Here is a 27,827-nt window from a genome sequence, read left to right as displayed (position 1 = left end):
GTTTGACTGCTCTTCGTCCTCTTATAAAACAGTTTGACTGCTCTTCAACGTTTTATAAAGCAGTTTGACTGCTCTTCATCCTCTTATAAAGCAGTTTGACTGCTCTTCGTCCTCCTATATAACAGTTTGATTGCTCTTCGCCCGATTATTGACTGCTGTTCATCCGATTATAAATCAGTTTGACTGCTCTTGATCCTTTTATAAAGCAGTTTGACTGCTCTTGATCCTCTTTTAAATCAGTTTGACTGCTCTTCATCCTCTTATAAATCAGTTTGACTGCTCTTCGTCCTCTTATAAAACAGTTTGACTGCTCTTCATCGTTTTATAAAGCAGTTTGACTGCTCTTCATCCTCTTATAAAGCAGTTTGACTGCTCTTCATCCTCATATAAACCAGTTTGACTGCTCTTCATCCTCTTATAAATCAGTTTGACTGCTCTTTGTCCGATTATAAATCAGTTTGACTGCGGTTCATTCGCTTATAAAACATATTGACTGCTCTTCATCCTTTTATAAATCAGTTTGACTGCTCTTCGTCCGATTATAAATCAGTTTGACTGCTCTTCGTCTGCTTATAAAACAGTTTGACTGCTCTTCATCCTTTTATAAATCAGTTTGACTGCTCTTCATCCTCTTATAAAACAGTTTGACTGCTCTTCAACCTCTTGTAAAACAGGTTGACTGCTCTTCATACTCTTGTAAACCAATCTGACTGCTCTACATCCTCGTGTAAAACAGTTTGACTGCGCTTCATCCTCCTATAGAACAGTTTGGCTGCTCTTCGTCTGATTATTGACTGCTCTTCGTCCGTTTATAAATCAGTTTCACTGCTCTTCATCCTCTTATAAATCAGTTTGACTGCTCTTCATCCTCTTATAAATCAGTTTTACTGCTCTTCGTCCTCTTATAAAACAGTTTCACTGCTCTTCATCCTTTTATAAAGCAGTTTGACTGCTCTTCATCCTCTTATAAATCAATTTGACTGCTCTTCATCCTCTTATAAAACCGTTTGAGTGCTCTTCGTCCGATTATAAATCAGTTTGACTGCTCTTCGTCCGATTATAAATCAGTTTGACTGCTCTTCGTCCGCTTATAAAACAGTTTGACTGCTCTTTATCCTTTTATAAAGCAGTTTGACTGCTCTTCGTCCGCTTATAAAACAGTTTGACTGCTCTTCATCCTCTTATAAATCAGTTTGACTGCTCTTCATCCTCTTATAAATCAGTTTGACTGCTCTTCATCCTCTTATAAAAGAGTTTGACTGCTCTTCATCGTTTTATAAAGCAGTTTCACTGCTCTTCATCCTCTTATAAATCAGTTTGACTGCTCTTCATCCTCTTATAAATCAGTTTGACTGCTCTTCGTCTGGTTATAAAACAGTTTGACTGCTCTTCATCCTTTTATAAAGCAGTTTGACTGCTCTTTTTCCTCTTATAAATCAGTTTGACTGCTCTTCATCCTCTTATAAAACAGTTTGACTGCTCTTCAACCTCTTGTAAAACAGGTTGACTGCTCTTCATCCTCTTGTAAACCAGTCTGACTGCTCTACATCCCCGTGTAAAACAGTTTGACTGCGCTTCATCCTCCTATAGAACAGTTTGGCTGCTCTTCGTCCGATTATTGACTGCTCTTCGTCCGTTTATAAATCAGTTTGACTGCTCTTCATCCGATTATAATTCAGTTTGACTGCTCTTCGTCCTCCTATATAACAGTTTGACTGCTCTTCGTCCGATTATTGACTGCTGTTCATCCGATTATAAATCAGTTTGACTGCTCTTCATCCTTTTATAAAGCAGTTTGACTGGTCTTCATCCTCTTTTAAATCAGTTTGACTGCTCTTCATCCTCTTATAAATCAGTTTGACTGCTCTTCGTCCTCTTATAAAACAGTTTGACTGCTCTTCATCGTTTTATAAAGCAGTTTGACTGCTCTTCATCCTCTTATAAAGCAGTTTGACTGCTCTTCATCCTCATATAAATCAGTTTGACTGCTCTTCATCCTCTTATAAATCAGTTTGACTGCTCTTTGTCCGATTATAAATCAGTTTGACTGCGGTTCATCCGCTTATAAAACATATTGACTGCTCTTCATCCTTTTATAAATCAGTTTGACTGCTCTTCGTCCTCCTATAGAACAGTTTGACTGCTCTTCATCCTCTTATAAAGCAGTTTGACTGCTCTTCATCCTCTTATAAATCAGATTGACTGCTCTTCGTCCGATTATAAATCAGGTTGACTGCTCTTCGTCCGCTTATATAACAGTTTGACTGCTCTTCATCCTTTTATAAATCAGTTTGACTGCTCTTCGTCCTTTTATAAAGCAGTTTGACTGCTCTTCATCCTCTTATAAATCAGTTTGACTGCTCTTCATCCTCTTATAAAACAGTTTGACTGCTCTTCAACCTCTTGTAAAACAGGTTGACTGCTCTTCATCCTCTTGTAAACCTGTCTGACTGCTCTACATCCTCGTGTAAAACAGTTTGACTGCGCTTCATCCTCCTATAGAACAGTTTGGCTGCTCTTCGTCCGATTATTGACTGCTCTTCGTCCGTTTATAAATCAGTTTGACTGCTCTTCATCTGATTATAATTCAGTTTGACTGCTCTTTGTCATCCTATATAACAGTTTGACTGCTCTTCGTCCGATTATTGACTGCTGTTCATCCGATTATAAATCAGTTTGACTGCTCTTCATCCTTTTATAAAGCAGTTTGACTGCTCTTCATCCTCTTTTAAATCAGTTTGACTGCTCTTCATCCTTTTATAAAGCAGTTTGACTGCTCTTCATCCTCTTTTAAATCAGTTTGACTGCTCTTCGTCCTCTTATAAAACCGTTTGACTGCTCTTCATCGTTTTATAAAGCAGTTTGACTGCTCTTCATCCTCTTATAAAGCAGTTTGACTGCTCTTCATCCTCATATAAACCAGTTTGATTGCGCTTCATCCTCCTATAGAACAGTTTGACTGCTCTTCATCCTCTTATAAAGCAGTTTGACTGCTCTTCATCCTCTTATAAATCAGTTTGACTGCTCTTCGTCCGATTATAAATCAGGTTGACTGCCCTTCGTCCGCTTATATAACAGTTTGACTGCTCTTCATCCTTTTATAAATCAGTTGGACTGCTCTTCGTCCGATTATAAATCAGTTTGACTGCTCTTCGTCTGCTTATAAAACAGTTTGACTGCTCTTCATCCTTTTATAAAGCAGTTTGACTGCTCTTCATCCTCTTATAAATCAGTTTGACTGCTCTTCATCCTCTTATAAAACAGTTTGACTGCTCTTCAACCTCTTGTAAAACAGGTTGACTGCTCTTCATCCTCTTGTAAACCAGTCTGACTGCTCTACATCCTCGTGTAAAACAGTTTGACTGCGCTTCATCCTCCTATAGAACAGTTTGGCTGCTCTTCGTCCGATTATTGACTGCTCTTCGTCCGTTTATAAATCAGTTTGACTGCTCTTCATCCGATTATAATTCAGTTTGACTGCTCTTCGTCCTCCTATATAACAGTTTGACTGCTCTTCGTCCGATTATTTACTGCTGTTCATCCGATTATAAATCAGTTTGACTGCTCTTCATCCTTTTATAAAGCAGTTTGACTGCTCTTCATCCTCTTTTAAATCAGTTTGACTGCTCTTCATCCTCTTATAAATCAGTTTGACTGCTCTTCGTCCTCTTATAAAACAGTTTGACTGCTCTTCATCGTTTTATAAAGCAGTTTGACTGCTCTTCATCCTCTTATAAAGCAGTTTGACTGCTCTTCATCCTCATATAAATCAGTTTGACTGCTCTTCATCCTCTTATAAATCAGTTTGACTGCACTTTGTCCGATTATAAATCAGTTTGACTGCGGTTCATCCGCTTATAAAACATATTGACTGCTCTTCATCCTTTTATAAATCAGTTTGACTGCTCTTCGTCCGATTATAAATCAGTTTGACTGCTCTTCGTCTGCTTATAAAACAGTTTGACTGCTCTACATCCTCGTGTAAAACAGGTTGACTGCTCTTCATCCTCTTGTAAACCAGTCTGACTGCTCTACATCCTCGTGTAAAACAGTTTGACTGCGCTTCATCCTCCTATATAACAGTTTGACTGCTCTTCGTACGATTATTGACTGCTGTTCATCCCATTATAAATCAGTTTGACTGCTCTTCATCCTTTTATAAAGCAGTTTGACTGCTCTTCATCCTCTTTTAAATCAGTTTGACTGCTCTTCATCCTCTTATAAAACAGTTTGACTGCTCTTCGTCCTCTTATAAAACAGTTTGACTGCGCTTCATCGTTTTATAAAGCAGGTTGACTGCTCTTCATCCTCTTATAAAGCAGTTTGACTGCTCTTCATCCTCCTATAGAACAGTTTGACTGCTCTTCATCCTCTTATAAAGCAGTTTGACTGCTCTTCATCCTCTTATAAATCAGTTTGACTGCTCTTCGTTTGCTTATAAATCAGGTTGACTGCTCTTCGTCTGCTTATATAACAGTTTGACTGCTCTTCATCCTTTTATAAATCAGTTTGACTGCTCTTCGTCCGATTATAAATCAGTTTGACTGCTCTTCGTCTGCTTATAAAACAGTTTGACTGCTCTTCATCCTTTTATAAAGCAGTTTGACTGCTCTTCATCCTCTTCTAAATCAGTTTGACTGCTCTTCATCCTCTTATAAAACAGTTTGACTGCTCTTCAACCTCTTGTAAAACAGGTTGACTGCTCTTCATCCTCTTGTAAACCAGTCTGACTGCTCTACATCCTCGTGTAAAACAGTTTGACTGCGCTTCATCCTCCTATAGAACAGTTTGGCTGCTCTTCGTCCGATTATTGACTGCTCTTCGTCCGTTTATAAATCAGTTTCACTGCTCTTCATCCTCTTATAAATCAGTTTGACTGCTCTTCATCCTCTTATAAATCAGTTTTACTGCTCTTCGTCCTCTTATAAAACAGTTTGACTGCTCTTCATCCTTTAATAAAGCAGTTTGACTGCTCTTCATCCTCTTATAAATCAATTTGACTGCTCTTCATCCTCTTATAAAACCGTTTGACTGCTCTTCGTCCGATTATAAATCAGTTTGACTGCTCTTCGTCCGATTATAAATCAGTTTGACTGCTCTTCGTCCGCTTATAAAACAGTTTGACTGCTCTTTATCATTTTATAAAGCAGTTTGACTGCTCTTCATCCTCCTATAAATCAGTTTGACTGCTCTTCATCCTCTTATAAAACAGTTTGACTGCTCTTCAACCTCTTGTAAAACAGGTTGACTGCTCTTCATCCTCTTGTAAATCAGTCTGACTGCTCTACATCCTCGTGTAAAACAGTTTGACTGCGCTTCATCCTCCTATATAACAGTTTGACTGCTCTTCGTCCGATTATTGACTGCTCTTCATCCTCTTATAAAGCAGTTTGACTGCTCTTCATCCTTTTATAAAGCAGTTTGACTGCTCTTCATCCTCTTTTAAATCAGTTTGACTGCTCTTCATCCTCTTATAAAACAGTTTGACTGCTCTTCGTCCTCTTATAAAACAGTTTGACTGTTCTTCATCGTTTTATAAAGCAGTTTGACTGCTCTTCATCCCCTTATAAAGCAGTTTGACTGCTCTTCATCCTCCTATAGAACAGTTTGACTGCTCTTCATCCTCTTATAAAGCAGTTTGACTGCTCTTCATCCTCTTATAAATCAGATTGACTGCTCTTCGTCCGATTATAAATCAGGTTGACTGCTCTTCGTCCGCTTATATAACAGTTTGACTGCTCTTCATCCTTTTATAAATCAGTTTGACTGCTCTTCGTCCTTTTATAAATCAGTTTGACTGCTCTTCGTCTGCTTATAAAACAGTTTGACTGCTCTTCATCCTTTTATAAAGCAGTTTGACTGCTCTTCATCCTCTTATAAAACAGTTTAACTGCTCTTCAACCTATTGTAAAACAGGTTGACTGCTCTTCATCCTCTTGTAAACCAGTCTGACTGCTCTACATCCTCGTGTAAAACAGTTTGACTGCGCTTCATCCTCCTATAGAACAGTTTGGCTGCTCTTCGTCCGATTATTGACTGCTCTTCGTCCGTTTATAAATCAGTTTGACTGCTCTTCATCTGATTATAATTCAGTTTGACTGCTCTTCGTTCTCCTATATAACAGTTTGACTGCTCTTCGTCCGATTATTGACTGCTGTTCATCCGATTATAAATCAGTTTGACTGCTCTTCATCCTTTTATAAAGCAGTTTGACTGCTCTTCATCCTCTTTTAAATCAGTTTGACTGCTCTTCATCCTCTTATAAATCAGTTTGACTGCTCTTCGTCCTCTTATAAAACAGTTTGACTGCTCTTCATCGTTTTATAAAGCAGTTTGACTGCTCTTCATCCTCTTATAAAGCAGTTTGACTGCTCTTCATCCTCATATAAACCAGTTTGATTGCGCTTCGTCCGATTACAAATCAGTTTTACTGCTCTTCGTCCGATTATAAATAAGTTTGACTGCTCTTCGTCCGCTTATAAAACAGTTTGACTGCTCTTTATCCTTTTATAAAGCAGTTTGACTGCTCTTCATCCTCCTATAAATCAGTTTGACTGCTCTTCGTCCTCTTATAAAACAGTTTGACTGCTCTTCAACCTCTTGTAAAACAGGTTGACTGCTCTTCATCCTCTTGTAAACCAGTCTGACTGCTCTACATCCTCGTGTAAAACAGTTTGACTGCGCTTCATCCTCCTATATAACAGTTTGACTGCTCTTCGTCCGATTATTGACTGCTGTTCATCCGATTATAAATCAGTTTGACTGCTCTTCATCCTCTTATAAATCAGTTTGACTGCACTTTGTCCGATTATAAATCAGTTTGACTGCGGTTCATCCGCTTATAAAATATATTGACTGCTCTTCATCCTTTTATAAATCAGTTTGACTGCTCTTCGTCCGATTATAAATCAGTTTGACTGCTCTTCGTCTGCTTATAAAACAGTTTGACTGCTCTACATCCTCGTGTAAAACAGGTTGACTGCTCTTCATCCTCTTGTAAACCAGTCTGACTGCTCTACATCCTCGTGTAAAACAGTTTGACTGCGCTTCATCCTCCTATATAACAGTTTGACTGCTCTTCGTACGATTATTGACTGCTGTTCATCCCATTATAAATCAGTTTGACTGCTCTTCATCCTTTTATAAAGCAGTTTGACTGCTCTTCATCCTCTTTTAAATCAGTTTGACTGCTCTTCATCCTCTTATAAAACAGTTTGACTGCTCTTCGTCCTCTTATAAAACAGTTTGACTGCGCTTCATCGTTTTATAAAGCAGGTTGACTGCTATTCATCCTCTTATAAAGCAGTTTGACTGCTCTTCATCCTCCTATAGAACAGTTTGACTGCTCTTCATCCTCTTATAAAGCAGTTTGACTGCTCTTCATCCTCTTATAAATCAGTTTGACTGCTCTTCGTTTGCTTATAAATCAGGTTGACTGCTCTTCGTCTGCTTATATAACAGTTTGACTGCTCTTCATCCTTTTATAAATCAGTTTGACTGCTCTTCGTCCGATTATAAATCAGTTTGACTGCTCTTCGTCTGCTTATAAAACAGTTTGACTGCTCTTCATCCTTTTATAAAGCAGTTTGACTGCTCTTCATCCTCTTCTAAATCAGTTTGACTGCTCTTCATCCTCTTATAAAACAGTTTGACTGCTCTTCAACCTCTTGTAAAACAGGTTGACTGCTCTTCATCCTCTTGTAAACCAGTCTGACTGCTCTACATCCTCGTGTAAAACAGTTTGACTGCGCTTCATCCTCCTATAGAACAGTTTGGCTGCTCTTCGTCCGATTATTGACTGCTCTTCGTCCGTTTATAAATCAGTTTCACTGCTCTTCATCCTCTTATAAATCAGTTTGACTGCTCTTCATCCTCTTATAAATCAGTTTTACTGCTCTTCGTCCTCTTATAAAACAGTTTGACTGCTCTTCATCCTTTAATAAAGCAGTTTGACTGCTCTTCATCCTCTTATAAATCAATTTGACTGCTCTTCATCCTCTTATAAAACCGTTTGACTGCTCTTCGTCCGATTATAAATCAGTTTGACTGCTCTTCGTCCGATTATAAATCAGTTTGACTGCTCTTCGTCCGCTTATAAAACAGTTTGACTGCTCTTTATCATTTTATAAAGCAGTTTGACTGCTCTTCATCCTCCTATAAATCAGTTTGACTGCTCTTCATCCTCTTATAAAACAGTTTGACTGCTCTTCAACCTCTTGTAAAACAGGTTGACTGCTCTTCATCCTCTTGTAAATCAGTCTGACTGCTCTACATCCTCGTGTAAAACAGTTTGACTGCGCTTCATCCTCCTATATAACAGTTTGACTGCTCTTCGTCCGATTATTGACTGCTCTTCATCCTCTTATAAAGCAGTTTGACTGCTCTTCATCCTTTTATAAAGCAGTTTGACTGCTCTTCATCCTCTTTTAAATCAGTTTGACTGCTCTTCATCCTCTTATAAAACAGTTTGACTGCTCTTCGTCCTCTTATAAAACAGTTTGACTGTTCTTCATCGTTTTATAAAGCAGTTTGACTGCTCTTCATCCCCTTATAAAGCAGTTTGACTGCTCTTCATCCTCCTATAGAACAGTTTGACTGCTCTTCATCCTCTTATAAAGCAGTTTGACTGCTCTTCATCCTCTTATAAATCAGATTGACTGCTCTTCGTCCGATTATAAATCAGGTTGACTGCTCTTCGTCCGCTTATATAACAGTTTGACTGCTCTTCATCCTTTTATAAATCAGTTTGACTGCTCTTCGTCCTTTTATAAATCAGTTTGACTGCTCTTCGTCTGCTTATAAAACAGTTTGACTGCTCTTCATCCTTTTATAAAGCAGTTTGACTGCTCTTCATCCTCTTATAAATCAGTTTGACTGCTCTTCATCCTCTTATAAAACAGTTTGACTGCTCTTCAACCTATTGTAAAACAGGTTGACTGCTCTTCATCCTCTTGTAAACCAGTCTGACTGCTCTACATCCTCGTGTAAAACAGTTTGACTGCGCTTCATCCTCCTATAGAACAGTTTGGCTGCTCTTCGTCCGATTATTGACTGCTCTTCGTCCGTTTATAAATCAGTTTGACTGCTCTTCATCTGATTATAATTCAGTTTGACTGCTCTTCGTTCTCCTATATAACAGTTTGACTGCTCTTCGTCCGATTATTGACTGCTGTTCATCCGATTATAAATCAGTTTGACTGCTCTTCATCCTTTTATAAAGCAGTTTGACTGCTCTTCATCCTCTTTTAAATCAGTTTGACTGCTCTTCATCCTCTTATAAATCAGTTTGACTGCTCTTCGTCCTCTTATAAAACAGTTTGACTGCTCTTCATCGTTTTATAAAGCAGTTTGACTGCTCTTCATCCTCTTATAAAGCAGTTTGACTGCTCTTCATCCTCATATAAACCAGTTTGATTGCGCTTCGTCCGATTACAAATCAGTTTTACTGCTCTTCGTCCGATTATAAATAAGTTTGACTGCTCTTCGTCCGCTTATAAAACAGTTTGACTGCTCTTTATCCTTTTATAAAGCAGTTTGACTGCTCTTCATCCTCCTATAAATCAGTTTGACTGCTCTTCGTCCTCTTATAAAACAGTTTGACTGCTCTTCAACCTCTTGTAAAACAGGTTGACTGCTCTTCATCCTCTTGTAAACCAGTCTGACTGCTCTACATCCTCGTGTAAAACAGTTTGACTGCGCTTCATCCTCCTATATAACAGTTTGACTGCTCTTCGTCCGATTATTGACTGCTGTTCATCCGATTATAAATCAGTTTGACTGCTCTTCATCCTTTTATAAAGCAGTTTGACTGCTCTTCATCCTCTTTTAAATCAGTTTGACTGCTCTTCATCCTCTTATAAAACAGTTTGACTGCTCTTCGTCCTCTTATAAAACCGTTTGACTGCTCTTCATCGTTTTATAAAGCAGTTTGACTGCTCTTCATCCTCTTATAAAGCAGTTTGACTGCTCTTCATCCTCATATAAACCAGTTTGATTGCGCTTCATCCTCCTATAGAACAGTTTGACTGCTCTTCATCCTCTTATAAAGCAGTTTGACTGCTCTTCATCCTCTTATAAATCAGTTTGACAGCTCTTCGTCCGATTATAAATCAGGTTGACTGCCCTTCGTCCGCTTAGATAACAGTTTGACTGCTCTTCATCCTTTTATAAATCAGTTGGACTGCTCTTCGTCCGATTATAAATCAGTTTGACTGCTCTTCGTCTGCTTATAAAACAGTTTGACTGCTCTTCATCCTCTTATAAATCAGTTTGACTGCTCTTCATCCTCTTATAAAACAGTTTGACTGCTCTTCAACCTCTTGTAAAACAGGTTGACTGCTCTTCATCCTCTTGTAAACCAGTCTGACTGCTCTACATCCTCGTGTAAAACAGTTTGACTGCGCTTCATCCTCCTATAGAACAGTTTGGCTGCTCTTCGTCCGATTATTGACTGTTCTTCATCCGTTTATAAATCAGTTTGACTGCTCTTCATCCGATTATGATTCAGTTTGACTGCTCTTCGTCCTCCTATATAACAGTTTGACTGCTCTTCATCCTTTTATAAATCAGTTGGTCTGCTCTTCGTCCGATTATAAATCAGTTTGACTACTGTTCGTCCGCTTATAAAACAGTTTGACTGCTCTTCGTCTGCCTATAAAACAGTTTGACTGCTCTTCATCCTTTTATAAAGCAGTTTGACTGCTCTTCATCCTCTTATAAATCAGTTTGACTGCTCTTCATCCTCTTATAAAACAGTTTGACTGCTCTACATCCTCGTGTAAAACAGGTTGACTGCTCTTCATCCTCTTGTAAACCAGTCTGACTGCTCTACATCCTCGTGTAAAACAGTTTGACTGCGCTTCATCCTCCTATATAACAGTTTGACTGCTCTTCGTCCGATTATTGACTGCTGTTCATCCCATTATAAATCAGTTTGACTGCTCTTCATCCTTTTATAAAGCAGTTTGACTGCTCTTCATCCTCTTTTAAATCAGTTTGACTGCTCTTCATCCTCTTATAAAACAGTTTGACTGCTCTTCGTCCTCTTATAAAACAGTTTGACTGCTCTTCATCGTTTTATAAAGCAGTTTGACTGCTCTTCATCCTCTTATAAAGCAGTTTGACTGCTCTTCATCCTCATATAAACCAGTTTGATTGCGCTTCATCCTCCTATAGAACAGTTTGACTGCTCTTCGTCCGATTACAAATCAGTTTTACTGCTCTTCGTCCGATTATAAATAAGTTTGACTGCTCTTCGTCCGCTTATAAAACAGTTTGACTGCTCTTTATCCTTTTATAAAGCAGTTTGACTGCTCTTCATCCTCCTATAAATCAGTTTGACTGCTCTTCGTCCTCTTATAAAACAGTTTGACTGCTCTTCAACCTCTTGTAAAACAGGTTGACTGCTCTTCATCCTCTTGTAAACCAGTCTGACTGCTCTACATCCTCGTGTAAAACAGTTTGACTGCGCTTCATCCTCCTATATAACAGTTTGACTGCTCTTCGTCCGATTATTGACTGCTGTTCATCCGATTATAAATCAGTTTGACTGTTCTTCATCCTTTTATAAAGCAGTTTGAATGCTCTTCATCCTCTTATAAATCAGTTTGACTGCTCTTCATCCTCTTATAAAACAGTTTGACTGCTCTTCGTCCTCTTATAAAACCGTTTGACTGCTCTTCATCGTTTTATAAAGCAGTTTGACTGCTCTTCATCCTCTTATAAAGCAGTTTGACTGCTCTTCATCCTCATATAAACCAGTTTGATTGCGCTTCATCCTCCTATAGAACAGTTTGACTGCTCTTCATCCTCTTATAAAGCAGTTTGACTGCTCTTCATCCTCTTATAAATCAGTTTGACTGCTCTTCGTCCGATTATAAATCAGGTTGACTGCCCTTCGTCCGCTTATATAACAGTTTGACTGCTCTTCATCCTTTTATAAATCAGTTGGACTGCTCTTCGTCCGATTATAAATCAGTTTGACTGCTCTTCGTCTGCTTATAAAACAGTTTGACTGCTCTTCATCCTCTTATAAATCAGTTTGACTGCTCTTCATCCTCTTATAAAACAGTTTGACTGCTCTTCAACCTCTTGTAAAACAGGTTGACTGCTCTTCATCCTCTTGTAAACCAGTCTGACTGCTCTACATCCTCGTGTAAAACAGTTTGACTGCGCTTCATCCTCCTATAGAACAGTTTGGCTGCTCTTCGTCCGATTATTGACTGTTCTTCGTCCGTTTATAAATCAGTTTGACTGCTCTTCATCCGATTATAATTCAGTTTGACTGCTCTTCGTCCTCCTATATAACAGTTTGACTGCTCTTCGTCCGATTATTGACTGCTGTTCATCCAATTATAAATCAGTTTGACTGCTCTTCATCCTTTTATAAAGCAGTTCGACTGCTCTTCATCCTCTTTTAAATCAGTTTGACTGCTCTTCATTCTCTTATAAATCAGTTTGACTGCTCTTCGTCCTCTTATAAAACAGTTTGACTGCTCTTCGTCGTTTTATAAAGCAGTTTGACTGCTCTTCATCCTCTTATAAAGCAGTTTGACTGCTCTTCATCCCCATATAAACCAGTTTGACTGCGCTTCATCCTCCTATAGAACAGTTTGACTGCTCTTCATCCTCTTATAAAGCAGTTTGACTGCTCTTCATCCTCTTATAAATCAGATTGACTGCTCTTCGTCCGATTATAAATCAGGTTGACTGCTCTTCGTCCGCTTATATAACAGTTTGACTGCTCTTCATCCTTTTATAAATCAGTTTGACTGCTCTTCATCTGATTATAATTCAGTTTGACTGCTCTTGGTTCTCCTATATAACAGTTTGACTGCTCTTCGTCCGATTATTGACTGCTGTTCATCCGATTATAAATCAGTTTGACTGCTCTTCATCCTTTTATAAAGCAGTTTGACTGCTCTTCATCCTCTTTTAAATCAGTTTGACTGCTCTTCATCCTCTTATAAATCAGTTTGACTGCTCTTCGTCCTCTTTTAAAACAGTTTGACTGCTCTTCATCGTTTTATAAAGCAGTTTGACTGCTCTTCATCCTCTTATAAAGCAGTTTGACTGCTCTTCATCCTCATATAAACCAGTTTGATTGCGCTTCATCCTCCTATAGAACAGTTTGACTGCTCTTCGTCCGATTACAAATCAGTTTTACTGCTCTTCGTACGATTATAAATAGGTTTGACTGCTCTTCGTCCGCTTATAAAACAGTTTGACTGCTCTTTATCCTTTTATAAAGCAGTTTGACTGCTCTTCATCCTCCTATAAATCAGTTTGACTGCTCTTCGTCCTCTTATAAAACAGTTTGACTGCTCTTCAACCTCTTGTAAAACAGGTTGACTGCTCTTCATCCTCTTGTAAACCAGTCTGACTACTCTACATCCTCGTGTAAAACAGTTTGACTGCGCTTCATCCTCCTATATAACAGTTTGACTGCTCTTCGTCCGATTATTGACTGCTGTTCATCCGATTATAAATCAGTTTGACTGCTCTTCATCCTTTTATAAAGCAGTTTGACTGCTCTTCATCCTCTTTTAAATCAGTTTGACTGCTCTTCATCCTCTTATAAAACAGTTTGACTGCTCTTCGTCCTCTTATAAAACCGTTTGACTGCTCTTCATCGTTTTATAAAGCAGTTTGACTGCTCTTCATCCTCTTATAAAGCAGTTTGACTGCTCTTCATCCTCATATAAACCAGTTTGATTGCGCTTCATCCTCCTATAGAACAGTTTGACTGCTCTTCATCCTCTTATAAAGCAGTTTGACTGCTCTTCATCCTCTTATAAATCAGTTTGACTGCTCTTCGTCCGATTATAAATCAGTTTGACTGCTCTTCGTCTGCTTATAAAACAGTTTGACTGCTCTTCATCCTCTTATAAATCAGTTTGACTGCTCTTCATCCTCTTATAAAACAGTTTGACTGCTCTTCAACCTCTTGTAAAACAGGTTGACTGCTCTTCATCCTCTTGTAAACCAGTCTGACTGCTCTACATCCTCGTGTAAAACAGTTTGACTGCGCTTCATCCTCCTATAGAACAGTTTGGCTGCTCTTCGTCCGATTATTGACTGTTCTTCGTCCGTTTATAAATCAGTTTGACTGCTCTTCATCCGATTATAATTCAGTTTGACTGCTCTTCGTCCTCCTATATAACAGTTTGACTGCTCTTCGTCCGATTATTGACTGCTGTTCATCCGATTATAAATCAGTTTGACTGCTCTTCATCCTTTTATAAAGCAGTTCGACTGCTCTTCATCCTCTTTTAAATCAGTTTGACTGCTCTTCATCCTCTTATAAATCAGTTTGACTGCTCTTTGTCCTCTTATAAAACAGTTTGACTGCTCTTCATCGTTTTATAAAGCAGTTTGACTGCTCTTCATCCTCTTATAAAGCAGTTTGACTGCTCTTCATCCTCATATAAACCAGTTTGACTGCGCTTCATACTCCTATAGAACAGTTTGACTGCTCTTCATCCTCTTATAAAGCAGTTTGACTGCTCTTCATCCTCTTATAAATCAGTTTGACTGCTCTTCGTCCGATTATAAATCAGTTTGACTGCGGTTCATCCGCTTATAAAACAGTTTGACTGCTCTTCGTCTGCTTATAAAACAGTTTGACTGCTCTTCATCCTTTTATAAAGCAGTTTGACTGCTCTTCATCCTCTTATAAATCAGTTTGACTGCTCTTCATCCTCTTATAAAACAGTTTGACTGCTCTACATCCTCGTGTAAAACAGGTTGACTGCTCTTCATCCTCTTGTAAACCAGTCTGACTGCTCTACATCCTCGTGTAAAACAGTTTGACTGCGCTTCATCCTCCTATATAACAGTTTGACTGCTCTTCGTCCGATTATTGACTGCTGTTCATCCCATTATAAATCAGTTTGACTGCTCTTCATCCTTTTATAAAGCAGTTTGACTGCTCTTCATCCTCTTTTAAATCAGTTTGACTGCTCTTCATCCTCTTATAAAACAGTTTGACTGCTCTTCGTCCTCTTATAAAACAGTTTGACTGCTCTTCATCGTTTTATAAAGCAGTTTGACTGCTCTTCATCCTCTTATAAAGCAGTTTGACTGCTCTTCATCCTCATATAAACCAGTTTGATTGCGCTTCATCCTCCTATAGAACAGTTTGACTGCTCTTCGTCCGATTACAAATCAGTTTTACTGCTCTTCGTCCGATTATAAATAAGTTTGACTGCTCTTCGTCCGCTTATAAAACAGTTTGACTGCTCTTTATCCTTTTATAAAGCAGTTTGACTGCTCTTCATCCTCCTATAAATCAGTTTGACTGCTCTTCGTCCTCTTATAAAACAGTTTGACTGCTCTTCAACCTCTTGTAAAACAGGTTGACTGCTCTTCATCCTCTTGTAAACCAGTCTGACTGCTCTACATCCTCGTGTAAAACAGTTTGACCGCGCTTCATCCTCCTATATAACAGTTTGACTGCTCTTCGTCCGATTATTGACTGCTGTTCATCCGATTATAAATCAGTTTGACTGCTCTTCATCCTTTTATAAAGCGGTTCGACTGCTCTTCATCCTCTTTTAAATCAGTTTGACTGCTCTTCATCCTCTTATAAATCAGTTTGACTGCTCTTTGTCCTCTTATAAAACAGTTTGACTGCTCTTCATCGTTTTATAAAGCAGTTTGACTGCTCTTCATCCTCTTATAAAGCAGTTTGACTGCTCTTCATCCTCATATAAACCAGTTTGACTGCGCTTCATCCTCCTATAGAACAGTTTGACTGCTCTTCATCCTCTTATAAAGCAGTTTGACTGCTCTTCATGCTCTTATAAATCAGTTTGACTGCTCTTCGTCCGATTATAAATCAGTTTGACTGCGGTTCATCCGCTTATAAAACAGTTTGACTGCTCTTCGTCCTCTTATAAAACAGTTTGACTGCGCTTCATCGTTTTATAAAGCAGGTTGACTGCTCTTCATCCTCTTATAAAGCAGTTTGACTGCTCTTCATCCTCCTATAGAACAGTTTGACTGCTCTTCATCCTCTTATAAAGCAGTTTGACTGCTCTTCATCCTCTTATAAATCAGTTTGACTGCTCTTCGTCTGCTTATAAATCAGGTTGACTGCTCTTCGTCCGCTTATATAACAGTTTGACTGCTCTTCATCCTTTTATAAATCAGTTTGACTGCTCTTCGACCGATTATAAATCAGTTTGACTGCTCTTCGTCTGCTTATAAAACAGTTTGACTGCTCTTCATCCTTTTATAAAGCAGTTTGACTGCTCTTCATCCTCTTATAAATCAGTTTGACTGCTCTTCATCCTCTTATAAAACAGTTTGACTGCTCTTCAACCTCTTGTAAAACAGGTTGACTGCTCTTCATCCTCTTGTAAACCAGTCTGACTGCTCTACATCCTCGTGTAAAACAGTTTGACTGCGCTTCATCCTCCTATAGAACAGTTTGGCTGCTCTTCGTCCGATTATTGACTGCTCTTCGTCCGTTTATAAATCAGTTTCACGGCTCTTCATCCTCTTATAAATCAGTTTGACTGCTCTTCATCCTCTTATAAATCAGTTTTACTGCTCTTCGTCCTCTTATAAAACAGTTTGACTGCTCTTCATCCTTTTATAAAGCAGTTTGACTGCTCTTCATCCTCTTATAAAGCAGTTTGACTGCTCTTCATCCTCATATAAACCAGTTTGATTGCGCTTCGTCCGATTACAAATCAGTTTTACTGCTCTTCGTCCGATTATAAATAAGTTTGACTGCTCTTTATCCTTTTATAAAGCAGTTTGACTGCTCTTCATCCTCCTATAAATCAGTTTGACTGCTCTTCGTCCTCTTATAAAACAGTTTGACTGCTCTTCAACCTCTTGTAAAACAGGTTGACTGCTCTTCATCCTCTTGTAAACCAGTCTGACTGCTCTACATCCTCGTGTAAAACAGTTTGACTGCGCTTCATCCTCCTATATAACAGTTTGACTGCTCTTCGTCCGATTATTGACTGCTGTTCATCCGATTATAAATCAGTTTGACTGCTCTTCATCCTTTTATAAAGCAGTTTGACTGCTCTTCATCCTCTTTTAAATCAGTTTGACTGCTCTTCATCCTCTTATAAAACAGTTTGACTGCTCTTCGTCCTCTTATAAAACCGTTTGACTGCTCTTCATCGTTTTATAAAGCAGTTTGACTGCTCTTCATCCTCTTATAAAGCAGTTTGACTGCTCTTCATCCTCATATAAACCAGTTTGATTGCGCTTCATCCTCCTATAGAACAGTTTGACTGCTCTTCATCCTCTTATAAAGCAGTTTGACTGCTCTTCATCCTCTTATAAATCAGTTTGACAGCTCTTCGTCCGATTATAAATCAGGTTGACTGCCCTTCGTCCGCTTAGATAACAGTTTGACTGCTCTTCATCCTTTTATAAATCAGTTGGACTGCTCTTCGTCCGATTATAAATCAGTTTGACTGCTCTTCGTCTGCTTATAAAACAGTTTGACTGCTCTTCATCCTCTTATAAATCAGTTTGACTGCTCTTCATCCTCTTATAAAACAGTTTGACTGCTCTTCAACCTCTTGTAAAACAGGTTGACTGCTCTTCATCCTCTTGTAAACCAGTCTGACTGCTCTACATCCTCGTGTAAAACAGTTTGACTGCGCTTCATCCTCCTATAGAACAGTTTGGCTGCTCTTCGTCCGATTATTGACTGTTCTTCATCCGTTTATAAATCAGTTTGACTGCTCTTCATCCGATTATGATTCAGTTTGACTGCTCTTCGTCCTCCTATATAACAGTTTGACTGCTCTTCATCCTTTTATAAATCAGTTGGTCTGCTCTTCGTCCGATTATAAATCAGTTTGACTACTGTTCGTCCGCTTATAAAACAGTTTGACTGCTCTTCGTCTGCCTATAAAACAGTTTGACTGCTCTTCATCCTTTTATAAAGCAGTTTGACTGCTCTTCATCCTCTTATAAATCAGTTTGACTGCTCTTCATCCTCTTATAAAACAGTTTGACTGCTCTACATCCTCGTGTAAAACAGGTTGACTGCTCTTCATCCTCTTGTAAACCAGTCTGACTGCTCTACATCCTCGTGTAAAACAGTTTGACTGCGCTTCATCCTCCTATATAACAGTTTGACTGCTCTTCGTCCGATTATTGACTGCTGTTCATCCCATTATAAATCAGTTTGACTGCTCTTCATCCTTTTATAAAGCAGTTTGACTGCTCTTCATCCTCTTTTAAATCAGTTTGACTGCTCTTCATCCTCTTATAAAACAGTTTGACTGCTCTTCGTCCTCTTATAAAACAGTTTGACTGCTCTTCATCGTTTTATAAAGCAGTTTGACTGCTCTTCATCCTCTTATAAAGCAGTTTGACTGCTCTTCATCCTCATATAAACCAGTTTGATTGCGCTTCATCCTCCTATAGAACAGTTTGACTGCTCTTCGTCCGATTACAAATCAGTTTTACTGCTCTTCGTCCGATTATAAATAAGTTTGACTGCTCTTCGTCCGCTTATAAAACAGTTTGACTGCTCTTTATCCTTTTATAAAGCAGTTTGACTGCTCTTCATCCTCCTATAAATCAGTTTGACTGCTCTTCGTCCTCTTATAAAACAGTTTGACTGCTCTTCAACCTCTTGTAAAACAGGTTGACTGCTCTTCATCCTCTTGTAAACCAGTCTGACTGCTCTACATCCTCGTGTAAAACAGTTTGACTGCGCTTCATCCTCCTATATAACAGTTTGACTGCTCTTCGTCCGATTATTGACTGCTGTTCATCCGATTATAAATCAGTTTGACTGTTCTTCATCCTTTTATAAAGCAGTTTGAATGCTCTTCATCCTCTTATAAATCAGTTTGACTGCTCTTCATCCTCTTATAAAACAGTTTGACTGCTCTTCGTCCTCTTATAAAACCGTTTGACTGCTCTTCATCGTTTTATAAAGCAGTTTGACTGCTCTTCATCCTCTTATAAAGCAGTTTGACTGCTCTTCATCCTCATATAAACCAGTTTGATTGCGCTTCATCCTCCTATAGAACAGTTTGACTGCTCTTCATCCTCTTATAAAGCAGTTTGACTGCTCTTCATCCTCTTATAAATCAGTTTGACTGCTCTTCGTCCGATTATAAATCAGGTTGACTGCCCTTCGTCCGCTTATATAACAGTTTGACTGCTCTTCATCCTTTTATAAATCAGTTGGACTGCTCTTCGTCCGATTATAAATCAGTTTGACTGCTCTTCGTCTGCTTATAAAACAGTTTGACTGCTCTTCATCCTCTTATAAATCAGTTTGACTGCTCTTCATCCTCTTATAAAACAGTTTGACTGCTCTTCAACCTCTTGTAAAACAGGTTGACTGCTCTTCATCCTCTTGTAAACCAGTCTGACTGCTCTACATCCTCGTGTAAAACAGTTTGACTGCGCTTCATCCTCCTATAGAACAGTTTGGCTGCTCTTCGTCCGATTATTGACTGTTCTTCGTCCGTTTATAAATCAGTTTGACTGCTCTTCATCCGATTATAATTCAGTTTGACTGCTCTTCGTCCTCCTATATAACAGTTTGACTGCTCTTCGTCCGATTATTGACTGCTGTTCATCCGATTATAAATCAGTTTGACTGCTCTTCATCCTTTTATAAAGCAGTTCGACTGCTCTTCATCCTCTTTTAAATCAGTTTGACTGCTCTTCATTCTCTTATAAATCAGTTTGACTGCTCTTCGTCCTCTTATAAAACAGTTTGACTGCTCTTCATCGTTTTATAAAGCAGTTTGACTGCTCTTCATCCTCTTATAAAGCAGTTTGACTGCTCTTCATCCCCATATAAACCAGTTTGACTGCGCTTCATCCTCCTATAGAACAGTTTGACTGCTCTTCATCCTCTTATAAAGCAGTTTGACTGCTCTTCATCCTCTTATAAATCAGATTGACTGCTCTTCGTCCGATTATAAATCAGGTTGACTGCTCTTCGTCCGCTTATATAACAGTTTGACTGCTCTTCATCCTTTTATAAATCAGTTTGACTGCTCTTCATCTGATTATAATTCAGTTTGACTGCTCTTGGTTCTCCTATATAACAGTTTGACTGCTCTTCGTCCGATTATTGACTGCTGTTCATCCGATTATAAATCAGTTTGACTGCTCTTCATCCTTTTATAAAGCAGTTTGACTGCTCTTCATCCTCTTTTAAATCAGTTTGACTGCTCTTCATCCTCTTATAAATCAGTTTGACTGCTCTTCGTCCTCTTTTAAAACAGTTTGACTGCTCTTCATCGTTTTATAAAGCAGTTTGACTGCTCTTCATCCTCTTATAAAGCAGTTTGACTGCTCTTCATCCTCATATAAACCAGTTTGATTGCGCTTCATCCTCCTATAGAACAGTTTGACTGCTCTTCGTCCGATTACAAATCAGTTTTACTGCTCTTCGTACGATTATAAATAGGTTTGACTGCTCTTCGTCCGCTTATAAAACAGTTTGACTGCTCTTTATCCTTTTATAAAGCAGTTTGACTGCTCTTCATCCTCCTATAAATCAGTTTGACTGCTCTTCGTCCTCTTATAAAACAGTTTGACTGCTCTTCAACCTCTTGTAAAACAGGTTGACTGCTCTTCATCCTCTTGTAAACCAGTCTGACTACTCTACATCCTCGTGTAAAACAGTTTGACTGCGCTTCATCCTCCTATATAACAGTTTGACTGCTCTTCGTCCGATTATTGACTGCTGTTCATCCGATTATAAATCAGTTTGACTGCTCTTCATCCTTTTATAAAGCAGTTTGACTGCTCTTCATCCTCTTTTAAATCAGTTTGACTGCTCTTCATCCTCTTATAAAACAGTTTGACTGCTCTTCGTCCTCTTATAAAACCGTTTGACTGCTCTTCATCGTTTTATAAAGCAGTTTGACTGCTCTTCATCCTCTTATAAAGCAGTTTGACTGCTCTTCATCCTCATATAAACCAGTTTGATTGCGCTTCATCCTCCTATAGAACAGTTTGACTGCTCTTCATCCTCTTATAAAGCAGTTTGACTGCTCTTCATCCTCTTATAAATCAGTTTGACTGCTCTTCGTCCGATTATAAATCAGTTTGACTGCTCTTCGTCTGCTTATAAAACAGTTTGACTGCTCTTCATCCTCTTATAAATCAGTTTGACTGCTCTTCATCCTCTTATAAAACAGTTTGACTGCTCTTCAACCTCTTGTAAAACAGGTTGACTGCTCTTCATCCTCTTGTAAACCAGTCTGACTGCTCTACATCCTCGTGTAAAACAGTTTGACTGCGCTTCATCCTCCTATAGAACAGTTTGGCTGCTCTTCGTCCGATTATTGACTGTTCTTCGTCCGTTTATAAATCAGTTTGACTGCTCTTCATCCGATTATAATTCAGTTTGACTGCTCTTCGTCCTCCTATATAACAGTTTGACTGCTCTTCGTCCGATTATTGACTGCTGTTCATCCGATTATAAATCAGTTTGACTGCTCTTCATCCTTTTATAAAGCAGTTCGACTGCTCTTCATCCTCTTTTAAATCAGTTTGACTGCTCTTCATCCTCTTATAAATCAGTTTGACTGCTCTTTGTCCTCTTATAAAACAGTTTGACTGCTCTTCATCGTTTTATAAAGCAGTTTGACTGCTCTTCATCCTCTTATAAAGCAGTTTGACTGCTCTTCATCCTCATATAAACCAGTTTGACTGCGCTTCATACTCCTATAGAACAGTTTGACTGCTCTTCATCCTCTTATAAAGCAGTTTGACTGCTCTTCATCCTCTTATAAATCAGTTTGACTGCTCTTCGTCCGATTATAAATCAGTTTGACTGCGGTTCATCCGCTTATAAAACAGTTTGACTGCTCTTCGTCTGCTTATAAAACAGTTTGACTGCTCTTCATCCTTTTATAAAGCAGTTTGACTGCTCTTCATCCTCTTATAAATCAGTTTGACTGCTCTTCATCCTCTTATAAAACAGTTTGACTGCTCTACATCCTCGTGTAAAACAGGTTGACTGCTCTTCATCCTCTTGTAAACCAGTCTGACTGCTCTACATCCTCGTGTAAAACAGTTTGACTGCGCTTCATCCTCCTATATAACAGTTTGACTGCTCTTCGTCCGATTATTGACTGCTGTTCATCCCATTATAAATCAGTTTGACTGCTCTTCATCCTTTTATAAAGCAGTTTGACTGCTCTTCATCCTCTTTTAAATCAGTTTGACTGCTCTTCATCCTCTTATAAAACAGTTTGACTGCTCTTCGTCCTCTTATAAAACAGTTTGACTGCTCTTCATCGTTTTATAAAGCAGTTTGACTGCTCTTCATCCTCTTATAAAGCAGTTTGACTGCTCTTCATCCTCATATAAACCAGTTTGATTGCGCTTCATCCTCCTATAGAACAGTTTGACTGCTCTTCGTCCGATTACAAATCAGTTTTACTGCTCTTCGTCCGATTATAAATAAGTTTGACTGCTCTTCGTCCGCTTATAAAACAGTTTGACTGCTCTTTATCCTTTTATAAAGCAGTTTGACTGCTCTTCATCCTCCTATAAATCAGTTTGACTGCTCTTCGTCCTCTTATAAAACAGTTTGACTGCTCTTCAACCTCTTGTAAAACAGGTTGACTGCTCTTCATCCTCTTGTAAACCAGTCTGACTGCTCTACATCCTCGTGTAAAACAGTTTGACCGCGCTTCATCCTCCTATATAACAGTTTGACTGCTCTTCGTCCGATTATTGACTGCTGTTCATCCGATTATAAATCAGTTTGACTGCTCTTCATCCTTTTATAAAGCGGTTCGACTGCTCTTCATCCTCTTTTAAATCAGTTTGACTGCTCTTCATCCTCTTATAAATCAGTTTGACTGCTCTTTGTCCTCTTATAAAACAGTTTGACTGCTCTTCATCGTTTTATAAAGCAGTTTGACTGCTCTTCATCCTCTTATAAAGCAGTTTGACTGCTCTTCATCCTCATATAAACCAGTTTGACTGCGCTTCATCCTCCTATAGAACAGTTTGACTGCTCTTCATCCTCTTATAAAGCAGTTTGACTGCTCTTCATGCTCTTATAAATCAGTTTGACTGCTCTTCGTCCGATTATAAATCAGTTTGACTGCGGTTCATCCGCTTATAAAACAGTTTGACTGCTCTTCGTCCTCTTATAAAACAGTTTGACTGCGCTTCATCGTTTTATAAAGCAGGTTGACTGCTCTTCATCCTCTTATAAAGCAGTTTGACTGCTCTTCATCCTCCTATAGAACAGTTTGACTGCTCTTCATCCTCTTATAAAGCAGTTTGACTGCTCTTCATCCTCTTATAAATCAGTTTGACTGCTCTTCGTCTGCTTATAAATCAGGTTGACTGCTCTTCGTCCGCTTATATAACAGTTTGACTGCTCTTCATCCTTTTATAAATCAGTTTGACTGCTCTTCGACCGATTATAAATCAGTTTGACTGCTCTTCGTCTGCTTATAAAACAGTTTGACTGCTCTTCATCCTTTTATAAAGCAGTTTGACTGCTCTTCATCCTCTTATAAATCAGTTTGACTGCTCTTCATCCTCTTATAAAACAGTTTGACTGCTCTTCAACCTCTTGTAAAACAGGTTGACTGCTCTTCATCCTCTTGTAAACCAGTCTGACTGCTCTACATCCTCGTGTAAAACAGTTTGACTGCGCTTCATCCTCCTATAGAACAGTTTGGCTGCTCTTCGTCCGATTATTGACTGCTCTTCGTCCGTTTATAAATCAGTTTCACGGCTCTTCATCCTCTTATAAATCAGTTTGACTGCTCTTCATCCTCTTATAAATCAGTTTTACTGCTCTTCGTCCTCTTATAAAACAGTTTGACTGCTCTTCATCCTTTTATAAAGCAGTTTGACTGCTCTTCATCCTCTTATAAATCAATTTGACTGCTCTTCATCCTCTTATAAAACCGTTTGACTACTCTTCGTCCTCTTATAAAACAGTTTGACTGCTCTTCATCGTTTTATTAAGCAGTTTGACTGCTCTTCATCCTCTTATAGAGCAGTTTGACTGCTCTTCATCCTCATATAAACCAGTTTGACTGCGCTTCATCCTCCTATAGAACAGTTTGACTGCTCTTCATCCTCTTATAAAGCAGTTTGACTGCTCTTCATCCTCTTATAAATCAGTTTGACTGCTCTTCGTCCGATTATAAATCAGTTTGACTGCGGTTCATCCGCTTGTAAAACAGTTTGACTGCTCTTCATCCTTTTATAAATCAGTTTGACTGCTCTTCGTCCGATTATAAATCAGTTTGACTGCTCTTCGTCTGCTTATAAAACAGTTTGACTGCTCTTCATCCTTTTATAAAGCAGTTTGACTGCTCTTCATCCTCTTATAAAGCAGTTTGACTGCTCTTCATCCTCTTATAAAACAGTTTGACTGCTCTTCAACCTCTTGTAAAACAGGTTGACTGCTATTCATACTCTTGTAAACCAGTCTGACTGCTCTACATCCTCGTGTAAAACAGTTTGACTGCGCTTCATCCTCCTATAGAACAGTTTGGCTGCTCTTCGTCCGATTATTGACTGCTCTTCGTCCGTTTATAAATCAGTTTGACTGCTCTTCATCCTTTTATAAAGCAGTTTGACTGCTCTTCATCCTCTTATAAATCAGTTTGACTGCTCTTCATCCTCTTACAAATCAGTTTGACTGCACTTCGTCCTCTTATAAAAAAGTTTGACTGCTCTTCATCGTTTTATAAAGCAGTTTCACTGCTCTTCATCCTCTTATAAATCAGTTTGACTGCTCTTCATCCTCTTATAAATCAGTTTGACTGCTCTTCGTCCTCTTATAAAACAGTTTGACTGCTCCTCATCCTTTTATAAAGCAGTTTGACTGCTCTTCATCCTCTTATAAAACCGTTTGACTGCTCTTCATCCTCTTATAAATCAATTTGACTGCTCTTCATCCTCTTATAAAACCGTTTGACTGCTCTTCGTACGATTATAAATCAGTTTGACTGCTCTTCGTCCGATTATAAATCAGTTTGACTGCTGTTCGTCCGCTTATAAAACAGTTTGACTGCTCTTCGTCCTCTTATTAAACAGTTTGACTGCTCTTCATCCTTTTATAAAGCATTTTGACTGCTCTTCATCCTCTTATAAATCAGTTTGACTTCTCTTCATCCGATTATAATTCAGTTTGACTGCTCTTCATCCTCCTATATAACAGTTTGACTGCTCTTCGTCCGATTATTGACTGCTGTTCATCCGATTATAAATCAGTTTGACTGCTCTTCATCCTTTTATAAAGCAGTTTGACTGCTCTTCATCCTCTTTTAAATCAGTTTGACTGCTCTTCATCCTCTTATAAATCAGTTTGACTGCTCTTCGTCCTCTTATAAAACAGTTTGACTGCTCTTCATCGTTTTATTAAGCAGTTTGACTGCTCTTCATCATCTTATAGAGCAGTTTGACTGCTCTTCATCCTCATATAAACCAGTTTGACTGCGCTTCATCCTCCTATAGAACAGTTTGACTGCTCTTCATCCTCCTATAAACCAGTTTGACTGCGCTTCATCCTCGTATAGAACAGTTTGACTGCTCTTCATCCTTTTATAAAGCAGTTTGACTGCTCTTCATCCTCTTATAAATATGTTTGACTGCTCTTCATCCGATTATAAATCATTTTGACTGCTCTTCGTCCTCTTATAAAACAGTAGACTGCTCTTCATCCTTTTATAAAGCGGTTTGACTGCTCTTCATCCTCTTATAAATCAGTTTGACTGCTCTTCATCCTTTTATAAAGCAGTTTGACTGCTCTTCATCCTCTTATAAAGCAGTTTGACTGCTCTTCATCCTCTTATAAATCAGTTTGACTGCTCTTCATCCTCTTATAAAACAGTTTGACTGCTCTTCATCCTCTTGTAAAACAGGTTGACTGCTCTTCAACCTCTTGTAAAACTGTCTGACTGCTCTACATCCTTGTATAAAACAGTTTGACTGCTCTTCATCCTTTTATAAAGCAGTTTCACTGCTCTTCATCCTCTTATAAATCAATTTGACTGCTCTTCATCCTCTTATAAAACCGTTTGACTGCTCTTCGTCCGATTATAAATCAGTTTGACTGCTCTTCGTCCGATTATAAATCAGTTTGACTGCTGTTCGTCCGCTTATAAAACAGTTTGACTGCTCTTCGTCCTCTTATAAAACAGTTTGACTGCTCTTCATCCTTTTATAAAGCAGTTTGACTGCTCTTCATTCTCTTATAAAACAGTTTGACTGCTCTTCATCCTCTTCTAAAACAGGCTGACTGCTCTTCATCCTCTTGTAAATCAATTTGACTGCTCTTCATCCTCTTATAAAACCGTTTGACTGCTCTTCGTCCGATTATACATCAGTTTGACTGCTCTTCGTCCGATTGTAAATCAGTTTGACTGCTCTTCATCCTCTTATAAATCAATTTGACTGCTCTTCATCCTCTTATAAAACCGTTTGACTGCTCTTCATCCTCTTATAAATCAATTTGACTGCTCTTCATCCTCTTATAAAACCGTTTGACTGCTCTTCGTACGATTATAAATCAGTTTGACTGCTCTTCGTCCGATTATAAATCAGTTTGACTGCTGTTCGTCCGCTTATAAAACAGTTTGACTGCTCTTCGTCCTCTTATTAAACAGTTTGACTGCTCTTCATCCTCTTATAAATCAGTTTGACTGCTCTTCATCCGATTATAATTCAGTTTGACTGCTCTTCGTCCTCCTATATAACAGTTTGACTGCTCTTCGTCCGATTATTGACTGCTGTTCATCCGATTATAAATCAGTTTGACTGCTCTTCATCCTTTTATAAAGCAGTTTGACTGCTCTTCATCCTCTTTTAAATCAGTTTGACTGCTCTTCATCCTCTTATAAATCAGTTTGACTGCTCTTCGTCCTCTTATAAAACAGTTTGACTGCTCTTCATCGTTTTATTAAGCAGTTTGACTGCTCTTCATCCTCTTATAGAGCAGTTTGACTGCGCTTCATCCTCCTATAGAACAGTTTGACTGCTCTTCATCCTCCTATAAACCAGTTTCACTGCGCTTCATCCTCGTATAGAACAGTTTGACTGCTCTTCGTCCGATTATAAATCAGTTTGACTGCTGTTCGTCCGCTTATAAAACAGTTTGATTGCTATTCGTCCTCTTATTAAACAGTTTGACTTCTCTTCATGCTTTTATAAAGCAGTATGACTGCTCTTCATCCTCTTATAAATCAGTTTGACTGCTCTTCATCCGATTATAATTCAGTTTGACTGCTCTTCGTCCTCCTATATAACAGTTTGACTGCTCTTCATCCTCCTATATAACAGTTTGACTGCTCTTCGTCCGATTATTGACTGCTGTTCATCCGATTATAAATCAGTTTGACTGCTCTTCATCCTTTTATAAAGCAGTTTGACTGCTCTTCATCCTCTTTTAAATCAGTTTGACTGCTCTTCATCCTCTTATAAATCAGTTTGACTGCTCTTCGTCCTCTTATAAAACAGTTTGACTGCTCTTCATCGTTTTATTAAGCAGTTTGACTGCTCTTCATCATCTTATAGAGCAGTTTGACTGCTCTTCATCCTCATATAAACCAGTTTGACTGCGCTTCATCCTCCTATAGAACAGTTTGACTGCTCTTCATCCTCCTATAAACCAGTTTGACTGCGCTTCATCCTCGTATAGAACAGTTTGACTGCTCTTCATCCTTTTATAAAGCAGTTTGACTGCTCTTCATCCTCTTATAAATATGTTTGACTGCTCTTCATCCGATTATAAATCATTTTGACTGCTCTTCGTCCTCTTATAAAACAGTAGACTGCTCTTCATCCTTTTATAAAGCGGTTTGACTGCTCTTCATCCTCTTATAAAT

This window comes from Lampris incognitus, chromosome 12, assembly GCF_029633865.1.
Source record: "Lampris incognitus isolate fLamInc1 chromosome 12, fLamInc1.hap2, whole genome shotgun sequence".
NCBI classification, from domain to species: domain Eukaryota; kingdom Metazoa; phylum Chordata; class Actinopteri; order Lampriformes; family Lampridae; genus Lampris; species Lampris incognitus.
This window is presented reverse-complemented; position numbering follows the sequence as displayed.